This window comes from Lissotriton vulgaris, chromosome 3_1, assembly GCF_964263255.1.
Source record: "Lissotriton vulgaris chromosome 3_1, aLisVul1.2, whole genome shotgun sequence".
Taxonomy (NCBI): Eukaryota; Metazoa; Chordata; class Amphibia; order Caudata; family Salamandridae; genus Lissotriton; species Lissotriton vulgaris.
In genome coordinates this window covers 577,138,596-577,151,789 of record NC_141689.1, presented here as the reverse complement: position 1 = coordinate 577,151,789, position 13,194 = coordinate 577,138,596, and positions in this window count along the sequence as shown.

Below are 13,194 nucleotides of genomic sequence, written 5' to 3'. Positions count from 1 at the left end.
TGACAAGACTGGTGCTTCCTGCTTGGACGAAGTGTATACCTGTACCAACCAGAAACTCAATTTCGAACAGCTCCCAATTCTTGTCAGTGTCTTTTTTCTTGATTTAATATCAGTATATCTCGTTCTTATAACAGTGCACCTACCCCTTCTCCTTCTTAGTCTACCCTGTCACTTGTCAGTGTCTCACTTTCCCTCTTCCAAGTTACAGTGTCTCAATCCACTTTGCCTTACCATTGTTACTTTCTTTCTCACCTTTTGTCCGTCACATTCTGTGACTACTTTTCCTTGTCTACATTCATTCTTTTTGTCTTGCCTGTTAATCTCCCCTCCTCTTTGTAGCACTCTTCACTACCCTTTCCTTTCCTAATGTCTCTTTCTCCTTGTCCTTGTCAGTGCTCCTTTATCTACATCTTTATATCTTTATCTATCTTATCTATCCTTTATCTCCTTTATCTATATCTTTAGGAAAAGTAAATAGGAGAACACACAGCAAAAAACCTTATGTTGAAGTATTTACTATCTAAAGATCATGACAAAAGCAGCATAAATCTCAGCCTTTTCTTGTATTTTTTTATTTATCGAGTTTTGTATAGCGTGAACTTGATCCAAAGGTATCAGAGTGCATTACAGAGTTGGCAAAGCAGTAGTTAAACAAGCTACATATAGAATAGATACAAATGCATGGAGTACCTACAAATACATAGTAACAGTATATACCAGTAGTGTATGATAGACAACATGTTATGTGGACAATATAGTTCAGAGGTAGTATGGAAGGGTGAATGAATGAATGAATGGAAAAGATTTATAAAGCGCAACAAATGCCAAAAGGCGTCAAAGCGCTAATAGCAGATGGTCTCAGGAAGAAGAGGAAAGAGAAGCTGGATAGTGGCTGTTATCGGGTGAACAGCCAGGTTTTTAAGACCTTATGGAATAAAGTGTGGGACTGAAGAATGGAAATGGATGGGGGTAGATAGTTCCAAAGCGTGGATGCAGCCACTGAGAAGGCTCTGCCTCCTCATCTTGATCTTTTGTACCTAGGTGGAATTAGAAGATGTTCCTGAAGATCAAAGCTGTCTGGAGGGGGTATAGCATTTTAGTAATATCCTGAGTTTTTAAAGGCCTCTGTTGTTAAGGGCATTGTGGACCAAGCAGAGAGCCTTAAATGTAATTCTCTTGTTAAGAGGAAGCCAATGAAGTTTTCATATCCATTCAGAGACTGAAATGTAGGGATATCAAGAATCAGTCTAGCAGCTGCATTTTGGACAAGCTACAATTGAGCAATGTTACTGTCAAGATATAGGGAATTACAATAATCAAATCTGGGCATAACAAGGGCTAAAGTGACCTGTTTTCGTACCTGAAGAGGAAAGAGGGGTGTTGTGAATTGCAACAATTACACAAGGTACATATGGAGTAACTTCACAAGTTACATATGGAGAAAATACCCCTAAGTACAAAACGTAATAAATACCTAAACTAATGGTAACATGTTTTACTTTCCAGATGTGAGTTTATAGTGCACATCCTTTATTATTGAAAGCAGCAGGTTGAGTGTCAGTGGATCACTGTGTAAACTATCCAACGTCCGCATGAAACTCCCATCAACTTCACTGAAAACAACCCACATGAAGGACTTAAGCCCCAATTTACAAATGTTTTTAGTTGGGTTTGTGTTACTTTTTTAATGCAAACATGATACACAATCTTGTTTAGGGACGAGCTACAAATAGCAATTTACATCTGTCTTGCATTAAAATGTGTGGTGGATTTTACTCAAATCCATTTCTACAATGCGTTGTAGACGTGTATTTATTCCAAAACCTACACCTAATTCAAGACTGGTGTAGCGAGATAAAATATCTTTCTTTTTCCTCTTTGCATATGCGCTACATTCATGAGCATTCATACATAATGGAAATGTCCTCAAAGCATACTTTTAATGCAGGAAGGGACCCATTCCTGCACAAAAACGAAGCAGACCACAAAGCAGACACCCTTGCACTATGGTGCAAGAGTGCCTGCGTTGGTCCATAGCTGCACAAAATGCACCAGAGCATGGAGGGACCAGAACTGAACAATTTCTTTGTTGATATGGTGTACTTTTGCTCACTCGTGTTCATTCAACGCAGTGCAGGGCAGCAACTCTGCTTGATGCCCATGGTTGTATTATTATTATTTACTAGATCCAAAGGTATCAGAGTGCTTTACATGAAGGCCAATTGTGTTACAGAGTACACATTCATCATTTTTTTGTTAGGCACGGAGAATTAAGTGATTTTCCCAGAATCACAGGATGTTGAGCATCCCTGCCGAGACTCCAACCCGGTTCCCCAGCTTCAAGGTCCACCACCCTAGCCGTTAGGCCACATTCTAACCCTCAGATGTGTATGAACTCTCTGTAAATCTGGGCCTAAGTACACAACAAGGCCTGTACGTGAACCAAAGAAATATTCATATTTTTTCCCAGTTTGTGCTTTGAAATGCCTTCTCTATAGTTGGACTGTGTTTTAATCAGATACTTCTTGCAATGCTAAAGCCATTTTGTGCATTTACTTTGACTTAATTTGAGTAAAGATATAATATTTATAAAAGTGCTATGCTCTAACTTTTTCTGTTCTATATTCTGTTTTGCTTTATGGACTCGTGGGCACATGAGATACTCACTATGCTCTAAGCTCATGTGGGCTGTAGGGACTTGTAAGCACAAGTGAGTGGCACGTGAGCTCTTTGGTCATGCAGACTCCCAGTGAAGGATGTGTGCTTTTGTTAGGGTCACTTTGCTCCATGTACACGGGGACTCAAGGCAGGATCATGATGAATTCCAAGTGAGGAACATGTGCATCTTGAAAGGCCACTAAGCTCGCTTCATGAGTGGGATCAAAGGAGCATGATGTAACCTCCCGTTCCCTTTCCCTGCGCTCTGTGTGATTCAGGTAACAGGTAAGAGGTGTGAGGACGCCCTGCGAGGCAGCAACAGACAATCCCCTCTAAATACCTACTCTCCCACTACACCCTATACAAGTGACCATGCACTCTCAATAGCACTTCACTACTTCTATTCTGGGTCTCTTCCAAGACTACTGGGTCTTTTTCGTCCATACACTTCGTGACTTTCCACATATATTAGCCAGATCTCACAGTTGCTTTGCTTACACTTGTTTTAGTGGTTACACGTCCTTAACTTACCCCTCCATGAGCCTGGTCTAATATCCACCCCCTTAAAACCACCAACATTAAAAATTCCCAGTAGGCCACTGTAAATATTTTAAAATATTGTGTTAATGTCGATCTTCGCTTTTTCTTAATATGTGCAAATCTTGTGCTATATGATACAAAATTAAATTTCTTGCGTTTTTTTCACAATAGTAAGTGCAGAGGCATTTCAATTAAGACATTTTCTCATCAAAACAAGACATTTTCTCTTCAAACCAGTTCCCGGACAGTGTTTCGTGTTACTTTTCGGTGCAAGATGTAGCATTTCAATGAAATATTACGGAAGATATCACTGAAATATATTTTGCGTAAAACGCATAAATTCGCAAACATAACATATATTTCACAAACGTTCAATTCCCATTCACATTTATCCATAAACCACATTCTACTGCTCACTCACATTCTTCTTTACAGCCACTCAACAATGCAGTCACCGACTTATTCATCAGTACAACTGCACACAAACATACACTTGAAGGGGCAGATTTATGATGCCCTTGCGCCTCTTTGCGCCGCAATTGCATCACTTTATTTGACGCAACGGCGGCGCAAACAATGCACCCTATTTACAACGTGACGCATCTAGGAGATGCGTCACGTTGTAAAGCCCTGCGCCATAAGGAGGCGTTCCTGCGCAGGGGGGGGGGCGTTCCTGCGCAGGAACGCCTCCTGAAAGTGGCTGAGTGAAATCTATGAGATTTCACTCAGTCACTTTCAGGCCAATGCTGCGTCAAAATCCTGTGCCTGCTTGAAGCAGGCGTAGGTCTTGACGCAGCATTGTGAAGATGGGGCACCCCCGAGCCTTGCTGGAGCTGCGTCGCGCTTGCGACGCAACTCCAGCAATGCGCCACCTTTCCGGCACAGATGCGTCACGCATCTGTGACGTTTTTGCACCATGGTGCGCCGCATTATAAATGCGGCGCACCATGGGTGGCGGAGCTGTGGCGCACTGTGCCGCACATTAACTGGCGCATCCCTGGGGATGCGCCAGTTAACATAAATCTGCCCCTATAGCTCAAACATCAACTACGAAGCATTTTCACTAACAAAACCCCAGAAATATTTACTTTGCATTTGTTTAATTTTAAATGTAATGTATTAAGGAAGCATACAGCAAAATATGACGTCCTTTGTACAAAAGTCTTTTAAATGTTAGTCATAACACAGCTTACGCAATGAACATCTGTTTGGAACTAGCAATACTCAAGTTCAAAATGATAGCCGTCATAATGGCTTACATTATTCTTCTAAAAACCTCAGATGACCTGCAATTACCCCGGTAAAAAAATACAAATGAAAACAAACTATGATATGTAAACATAACTATATGTAAACCCCAAGATGTTGGGATGGGATTCTGCTCAAAAAAAACACTGACTATGACGACAGGAATTTTACATGTCGCCTACTAGACAAAGCACGCTGTCTGGTTCCGAAAGACCTGGTGTGGGTTTCCCCAAAGCTTACGGCCATGGACTGGCTTATTTGTCACTCATTTGCTTGCTTCTTTTTAGATGGCTTGCCTTCCTCTTGTTTTGCCCCTTCCCCGGAGCAGAGCCTCTTTACCATCGTTTTGATTTGCTGACTTGTGTCCTTCCAAAGCTCACTTTTGGGGAACTCTTTTATTATCTTTGTTTAGGTACTCCATGCATTGCATGAGCTTGCAGCTCTCTTCTCATGTGCTTCCGCCCCACCAAATACCCACCCCGTGTTCTGTGTTGTCTCTCCTTCGCATGCTGCTAGATCTCTCTTGTGTGCTTCTTCGATGCCACCACCACCACCCTCACAACGTTCCTTGTTGCTTTCTTCCTCCTGTACTGCTTTTCGCTCCTTCCTTCACTCGGCTTTAATCCTCTTTATTGTCGCACCCACTAACCGTGGTTCCCAACGTGCTCCCGCACCCAGACATACCATACTGCAGAGCATGAAGTGGGGCCGGGTGCTCTTAGGGTGAATGCAGTGAACAACATCTTCCGAATAAGGTAGTTAGTGGCTCCCATAATAATTAATTATTGCTTGTATTGCATACAGTGGGGAGATTGTGGTGCTGTCATATTGTATTTATGGGTACTGAGACGTGCCTAAAGGTCACACTGCTTTGCAAATGCTGATAAAGGGGCCTCAGTAAGCATTGCGAGTGCTTTTCGCATTGAGCCATGTATTTGCCAAGAATTTAAAAAGCCACCTTTCTTTAGAGCAGTATTTAAAGCAGGTTCTTTCCACAGGTTTATAGCCACAGATGGCATACTATCACAAATGTCTCCACATGCTTTATATTTCTTAAAATCCTGCTTGAAAAGGTGACCGAGTCTGACTATTTCCCCGTGAATACTTCTCTGCACCCATCTATATGCCTCTGCTGCACATCAACTGCTGTAAATCTCATGTGTGTCTGTCTTAAAGTATTTTATCAATCATATGCTTATCACATAGCTCCTAAGTTACGAATGTACCACAGAGAAATTGTAATTCATGGAATGGTGTCCTTTTGCATGCAAGACTAACCCCAATAACCAATGGACTGACTGCTAACTTTGGGCTCCCAGGTAGTATGCCCCTCAACGTGAACCCCTTGTCAGGGGTAGTAAGCGCTATATAAATGCAATTTAAATTTCAGTCTTGGATCAATAAACTATAAAAACAAATAGGGCCTACAACATGGATGGATGGTGATGCATGCGCCTGCATGATGACACATGCTCCTGCATACCTCATGATGCATGCAGGTGCCTACAGAATGACATGGATGCCCCAGCTGCAGTTGCATCATCGCTCCATTTCTTTTTCTTTTCACCAATGCTGGACTGAATTTTCAAAAAATGCTTTTGGCAATGCTGGATCGCATCACTGTCAGAACTGGGTGTATGTAATTGGCAGAGGTATACACATTTGCCCAAATAGCGGCCCTTACTTATAGTCAGGGTAAGGGGATACCCACTTAAAATGATCCCTGCTCACCTCCTTGGTAGCTTGGCAATAACAGACATGCTTATCCTAAAGAGAATGTGTAAAGTATTTGTACACAAAACACACAGTAATACAGTGATAACAACACATATGGACACCACACCACACTCGTTTAGAAAACTAAAGTATCTTTCTCTAAACTCAATGAGACCAAAACAAAAGTCCAGCATACAGATAGTAAAAAAACACTCAAAAATTGTTATTTCTAAAATAAAGCTTGTAGAAAACAAATAGCTCCACCCGGGTCTATTGCATTGTTGTGATAGCAATAAATCTAAAGTATGTCACTGACAGCAAGGTGCACAATTTCAGGCATGGAGTGACACAGGTGCTGAAACAAACAGTTCCTTTGGAAGACAAAGTCGTCGTGGATGTGAGGCATCGGTGCTGAGGTAGGTTCAATGACTACCACTGAGGAGGCAAGGCACTGGGTCTGCGAGGACGCAACGTATCTAAACCAGGACAGGGAAGTAGGTTGCTTTGGGGTCGAGGCACTGGTTCCGGTAAGGTGATGGAAAGTCAGTGAGTTTCTGGAGTCCCCAACTGCATGTATCGGCATCGCAATAACAGGATGCAGGCACTGGCATAGGGATTCCGATGGTTGTAGGCATCGGCAAGCATTGAAGGGAGTCTGAGCTGAAGTGTAGGCCAGGCGGTGTATCATGGACTTCACAGTTGCAGGCCGCAGCATCACTGTGGCTTTGATGATGGTGTCAGACATTGTTTTTCTTGCTTCTCTTCAGTTTCTTCCAGCTTTCAACAGCAGGGATAAGCTTCCGAGGCTCAAAACTGGAAAAGGCACCTTATGGCAGGTTAGATCTCTCTGTAATAGAGTTCAGGGGAGCTGGAGGTGAAGTCTTTGTGTCCATTAGACTTCAGAACTGGAGGTCCGTACTCATATGCCCTTGGAGAATCTTCTTCAAGCAGGTTTCTCTGCAAAATTCTAGTCTTTGTGCTTTCCTTGGCAGAAGCCGGAGCAGCAACGGTAAGCCGACCCTACACAGCACACAGCAAAAGGGGTTGTACTCCTCGTCACAGCTCTCCAGCCCTTCTCCTCGGCAAAGGTTCCTCTTGAGTCCAGAAGTGATCTAAAGTTCTGGGGTTTAAGGTTCACTACTTGTTAAACCTGGCATTTCTTGGCATGGTTACCCCCTGACTTTTTGCGTCTACCTCCTCTATTTTGATGCTGTGATGGATTTCGTTTTGCTGGCATAGATGCTTTGGGCACTTTGCCACTGCTGATCAGTGTCAAAGTGCAAATGCTCCCTATATAAAGTGTTATGGTAATTAGCTGTCTATAATTGGTATGTTTGTCTTACTAGTGTGGAAATATGCCCCCCCAATTGATGAAGCTCTATTATTCCCTATTTCGGGCCAGGCCCAAACTGTCCATCTCTAATCAGGGGGGACACGTATAGAAATGGGAACCATCAATAGATGGAAGTAACTACTACTATAAGGCACTATGCACTTTGAAATGAAATTCACATTCTATTTTATTATGCTTCCCATGATGCATTTCTTAACTTTTTGTACTAAATTTTAAACCTGGGGCCCGATTCACAGAACTAACTTAAGACAAAATACTAAACTTACTACTTTTGGTATTCACAGAAGTTAGGATTTTGTCTTAAGTCTGTCTTAAGACAAACGTAAGACAAAATCCTAACTTCTGTGAATACCAAAAGTAGTAAGTTTAGGATTTTGTCTTAAGTTAGTTCTGTGAATCGGTCCCATAGTCTTATTTTTAAAACAGTTTTAAAACTATGTCTGCTGCAATATGTGTACTTTTTGGGCCATGTTGGCCGTAATAAAAATAAGGTTTATTTTACTTGACTTACTAGTAAAGTCTCTAGTAAAGTGCACTATGTATGCCATGGATGGTACTGCAAATGCTACTAGTGGGCCTGCAGCACTAATTGTGCCACCCACACAAGTGGACCTAAAAAGAGATCCAAGGCCTGCCACTGCAGTGCCTGTGCTCTGTTTGTTAACTGCCTTGTTGTCCTGACTAGTGCACCCACTTGCCAGGCCTTACCCTTCCCTTTTTATGCACTTCAGTTGAGGGCTGTGCTGCTGCCACAAAAGAATGGCTCCACCTCCTGCGGAGCGTCTGGGGCCCTGACCCTCAATATCAAAAAAAGAAGGTGTGCACTCACAGGAAGATACCCAGGTCTGGTTTGGACCGGGCTGAGAGGTCCCCTGAACACAAAGACTTCAAAGGCATTTAGGGGTATAAATGTGAGAGCTGAAACCACTGAACTCAAGACTGAACTCAAGACAGAAAAAGGATTGAAACTACTTTATGATCAAGAGGAACTTCTGCCAAACAAGAACAGCTGAAGAGACAGAAGATAAGGACTGTCCATGCTGTGTGTTCTGGGGTTGGCCTGCAGTTTTCTGATTTTAAGAAGGCGAGGACAAGGGACTTTGCTGTGTGCTGGGTCCCCCTGCATGAAAGGACTTTGTTGTGTGCTGTGTCCTGAAGTAAGTTGTCTCCAAGGGCCCAAGGAGAGCTGGTCCCCTGTTGTGGAAACTCAGGAACATCAAAGTTTCCAACCGTGTCTCAGCAACGCTTTGTGCACGTGCTTTTGCACGCCTGAGACTGCTGTGTGGTCTGTGGTGCTGTTTATGAGGTGCCCTGTGACAGCATTGCCCCGCAGCGTGAAACATCGTCCACGCTGCTGTATTGCTGTTTGAGGCCAGAGTCGTCATTGTAACTGAGACTGTGAGTAAGGAGGATCGCCGCCACCGGCCAGAGCTGTACCATGCCAAACGTTTTCTTGAAGCTAAGGAAGTTGCAAGATGAAATGGATCGTGATCGTTGTTCGCCAAGAGGAATCTGCCCAAGATCGTCAACGAAGGAGAAGGCAGTGCAGTAACCCGTCCCGCTACAGCATTGCCTAGCAACGGAGCTGCAACGTCATCGGGACAGCCCAGCAGGATGTCCGATGAGCTGGAAGAGAGAGAGAGAGGCAGCGCACCCCCCAGGTAAGGCTTGGACTCCGGGCAGGAGCCGTAAGCGTGTGTGGCCTGGGGAGGCGTGCAGGAGGAGTACAGGAGTGCTCCGATCTCTCTCCTGCTGCTCCTCGTTAGACGAGCTGAGTCCCTGAGCAGCCCGGACCTGCCCAGCAGTACTGGGGCCGCCCCTTTAGGTTTACAACCGTTGTCTCTGTTTTTGGGGCCTAGTGGTGCCCGAGCTGACCGTGCAGATTGGCTTATAGCCTTAATCCTTGCATTACGAACTGCCTTATGCTTGTGTAAAGAACTAGCCTTATTCTTGCATTATAAACTGCATTATTCTTGCATTACGAACTGCATTATTCCGGTGTTACGATCTGCATTAGTACTTGCATAAAGGACTGTCTTATTTCTACATTACGAACTGCATAGCAATGAATTAGGCCTGCATTCGATCATCGTGATCTGCTCAATATTACCGCCAGAACCAACAAGTGATTGTTGGACTAATAACTGGCCTAGTGAAATATAACGAATACGCATATGCTGGATACGTTTATCGTTTGGTCTCATCGTATTTCTTATTGATAAAGATACTGCTATTTTCCTAAATCAGTGTGGTGTCCATTTGTGGTTTTATCGCTGTGTTACTGGGAGTGTAGTTGCAAATACTTTACACATTGCCTTGGAGATAAGCCAGGCTGCTTGTGCCAAGCTACCAGGGGGTGAAGAGGGGGCATCTAAGAGTGTGTTCCTCCTTTCCCTGACTAGAAGCAAGGGTCCATATTTGGACTAAGGTACCTATCTCTGCCAAACAGAGACCCCAGTTCTAACACTACTTACGCCCCATTTTGTCTTTGTTCTTCTTTGAACAAGTGACTTTGAGACCAGTCCAAACCAGTCTGTCCTCACTTGTGCAGTATGACCACAGGGGATAGAGACATCATTGTGCAAGTGAGACAGGCCCAATTCAGGTGCAAGGAAAACTCCTCCAATTACTCTAAATGCAGCCAAGGTCTATTCAGCTTGGCTCTGATTTATCCAGGAAGGGCCAGGCACAACTGCCCCTTGGCTGTCTACAGTGAATGCACATTCCCAGCCCCAGTCACTCCAAAACCAAACAGTCAATCCACAAACAGGCAAAGGCTCACAGAATAGTTAAACAAGTGGCATTTTCAAACACACAATTTAAAAACCATCTGTCAGAAAGATGTGTTATCAAATTCTAAGTTCAGAGAGCCTAACCTTTATGCCTCAATCATGTCCCAATGGAAAGCTATACTTGCAGGATGTTACAAAGTATCTTACATGCTATCCAATGTGAGAGATAACCTTACAATAGTGAGAAAAAGAAATTGGCAGTATTTCACTATCATGACATGTTACACACACCAGTACATGTCCTACCTTTCACATACACTGCACTCTAGCCACAGGGGTAGCTTGGGTCTACCAGAGGGGTGCCTCACATGTAAGAAAAGGGAAGGTTAGGGCGTGGCCAGTGGGTGCACTTGCCAGGTCAACATGGCAACTCAAAACTCTGTGCAGACACTGCAGTAGCAGGTCTGAGATATCTTTACAGGGATACTCATGTGGGTGGTCCAATCAGTGCTGCAGGCCTACTATAAGTATTTGATTTACAGGCCATGGCACACTCACTGGAGTCCTAAAGCCAACAAAAACAGGTCAGGAAAAATGTGAGGAAGAAACAAACATTTGGGAGATAACCCTGCAAAAGGGACATTTCCAACAATCACCAAAAACATTGGCAATTCAAATAGGTCCCAACGAAAAGTACTATTGGCTTTGACAATGCTTCTATGTTAATCTGGGCGCAAGTTAACAAAAATGCAACACATGGACCTGCATTATTTATTTATTTCTATGGAAGTGACTTTCAATTTATAAATGAGAATCAAAAGGCGTCTTTTTTAGCACGATTTTTGTGACTTAATTTTTTTTTCTAATGACACTGATGCTTAGGAGGCAAGCTATATGTTTGCTTGTATAATGTCCCTCTTGAAACCCCTGTCCTGTTAAAATGAGTTTGTAATACAATTTATAAGTACAGATGATTTCCTGGTGATGTGCAATGATTTTTTATTTTTTATTTAACCAATGAGAATGCTTTTACGTTAGCCAAGTTGAGGTTCTTTGCATAGAAGTATAATAGTCCCTTTCTTGTAGCAAGGTAAACAACCGTGCTGGCAGGCACAGACACCATTACTTTCTTTGCTTCCACCTTCATCAAGGGTTCTTACATGTTGTTGACGCTGGGTGAGTTAGCAAATATTGATGGCAGCAGATGAGGTATTTTCTATTATTTGAGGTTTTGATTCAGTGTGTAGAACTGACCCAGTGTTTTTCTCGTTATTTGCCGTTCTTGCCACCAGAAAGGACCTCATCTATTTATCATTTAAGTTCAGGCCTGCATCTCATTTTTTTCTGTCTGAATTCCTAATCTGCCTCCCAATCATAGCTGCCGGGCAAGATTGGTCTCTACTTGACGGTGGTGCTGGACTCACTAAGGTGATGGGCTTCTCTCTTGTGCGAAAGGTGCCTTTCCTTTTGTGGGCTAGAACACAGTCACATTACCCACCAATCGGCACCAATCTTGTTGTTTGTTAGGGTTGAATTAACCGTTTCCAACATCAGACATATTGTCTGTGTTGAGAAAGCGGCGATTATTCATTTTCACTGTCCAATGGCTATTTTATGTCCCACTGATGATCGCTTCTTAAATAATGAAAAAAGGCTGTTTATTAACTACAGACAATGTTCAGAAGCAAAGCTAGGAGTGCTGTTATTAAAATGTAATAAGTTCACGTAACATAGTACTGTGGCACAGTGCTTACTTTGGGCCGGGGGTTTCTGGTACTCGGCACCGGCACTATCCGCCTGATTCATGAAGCAAAATTGCACTCGCAAAGGGCAAGATTCTCAGAATCTTGCCTTTTGCGAGTGCAATTTTGGCATTTGGGATTCACAATCCCAAATGCAAAAATCGCTAATGAGGAATTAGCAAATATGTGAGGATTAGCATTTAAGGAATCTCTATTAGAGATTCCTTAAATGCTATTCATGACACTTGCAAAAATTGCAATTTAGCAAAATTGGGCCGCTCTTTACTGAGAGGTCAGACCTCTCGGTAAATAGCAAAAACATAGAAAAATGCTTTTAAAAGCATTTTTCTAAGTTGCATGTTGCACACACACATGTGCCTTTGGACATGTGTGTGCGCAACACCTGTTCAAATGTGCATTTTAGGGGTGCTACAGGGTGTCCTTTGGACACTCCTGGCACCCTTAAAATCGCTATCTGATTTGCGAGTAGCAAATTGCTACTCGCAAATAAGGGATACTCCCCATTCATTCCTATGGGCCTTTTGGCCCCTAGGAATGAATGGGGAGTTATTCCTTTTTTTGCGAGTAGCAAATTGCTACTCGCAAATAGAGAACATGTAGGAATCGCTATTGATTTAGCAATTCCTACATGAATGCCGTTTTGCGTGTCCTCAATAGCGAGTCGCTATGATTCGCTATTAGGGCCACGCAAAACGGCCCGTACATGAATCAGGCTGTAAATTCCCAGCACTGATACCTATCGCAATCTGTCACATGGTTGCGTTGTTTGTTTAGAGACGAGCACAACAACAGTTCTTTATTAATTTAATATGCATTAAGAATGACTAATACCTGCTGCCAGAGCCATTCTTTTAACTTTGGAGTCTGGGAATTGTCACACTTGTAGGTGTGTGACGGTTATTAATTATGCTTTTACTGCAATTGACAGCGGCAGTGTGCGGTGCAAGCGGAAGAGGCCTGCTGACTAGGACCCTGGCACTTATTTCTTACAAATTAAGCACTGATACTTTTATACTTACTTTTCTACTTAGACGTGTGTAAATGAGCGAAACAATTAATACACCTACGAGCATTGCGGGACACGATGCGCTTTTGTTTGGGTACTTTTAAGGCTTTCCTGATTTGCAGTCTTGGAAAAAAATACTATTCTCCAGGGTTACTTTCATGATAACTTTAACTATCA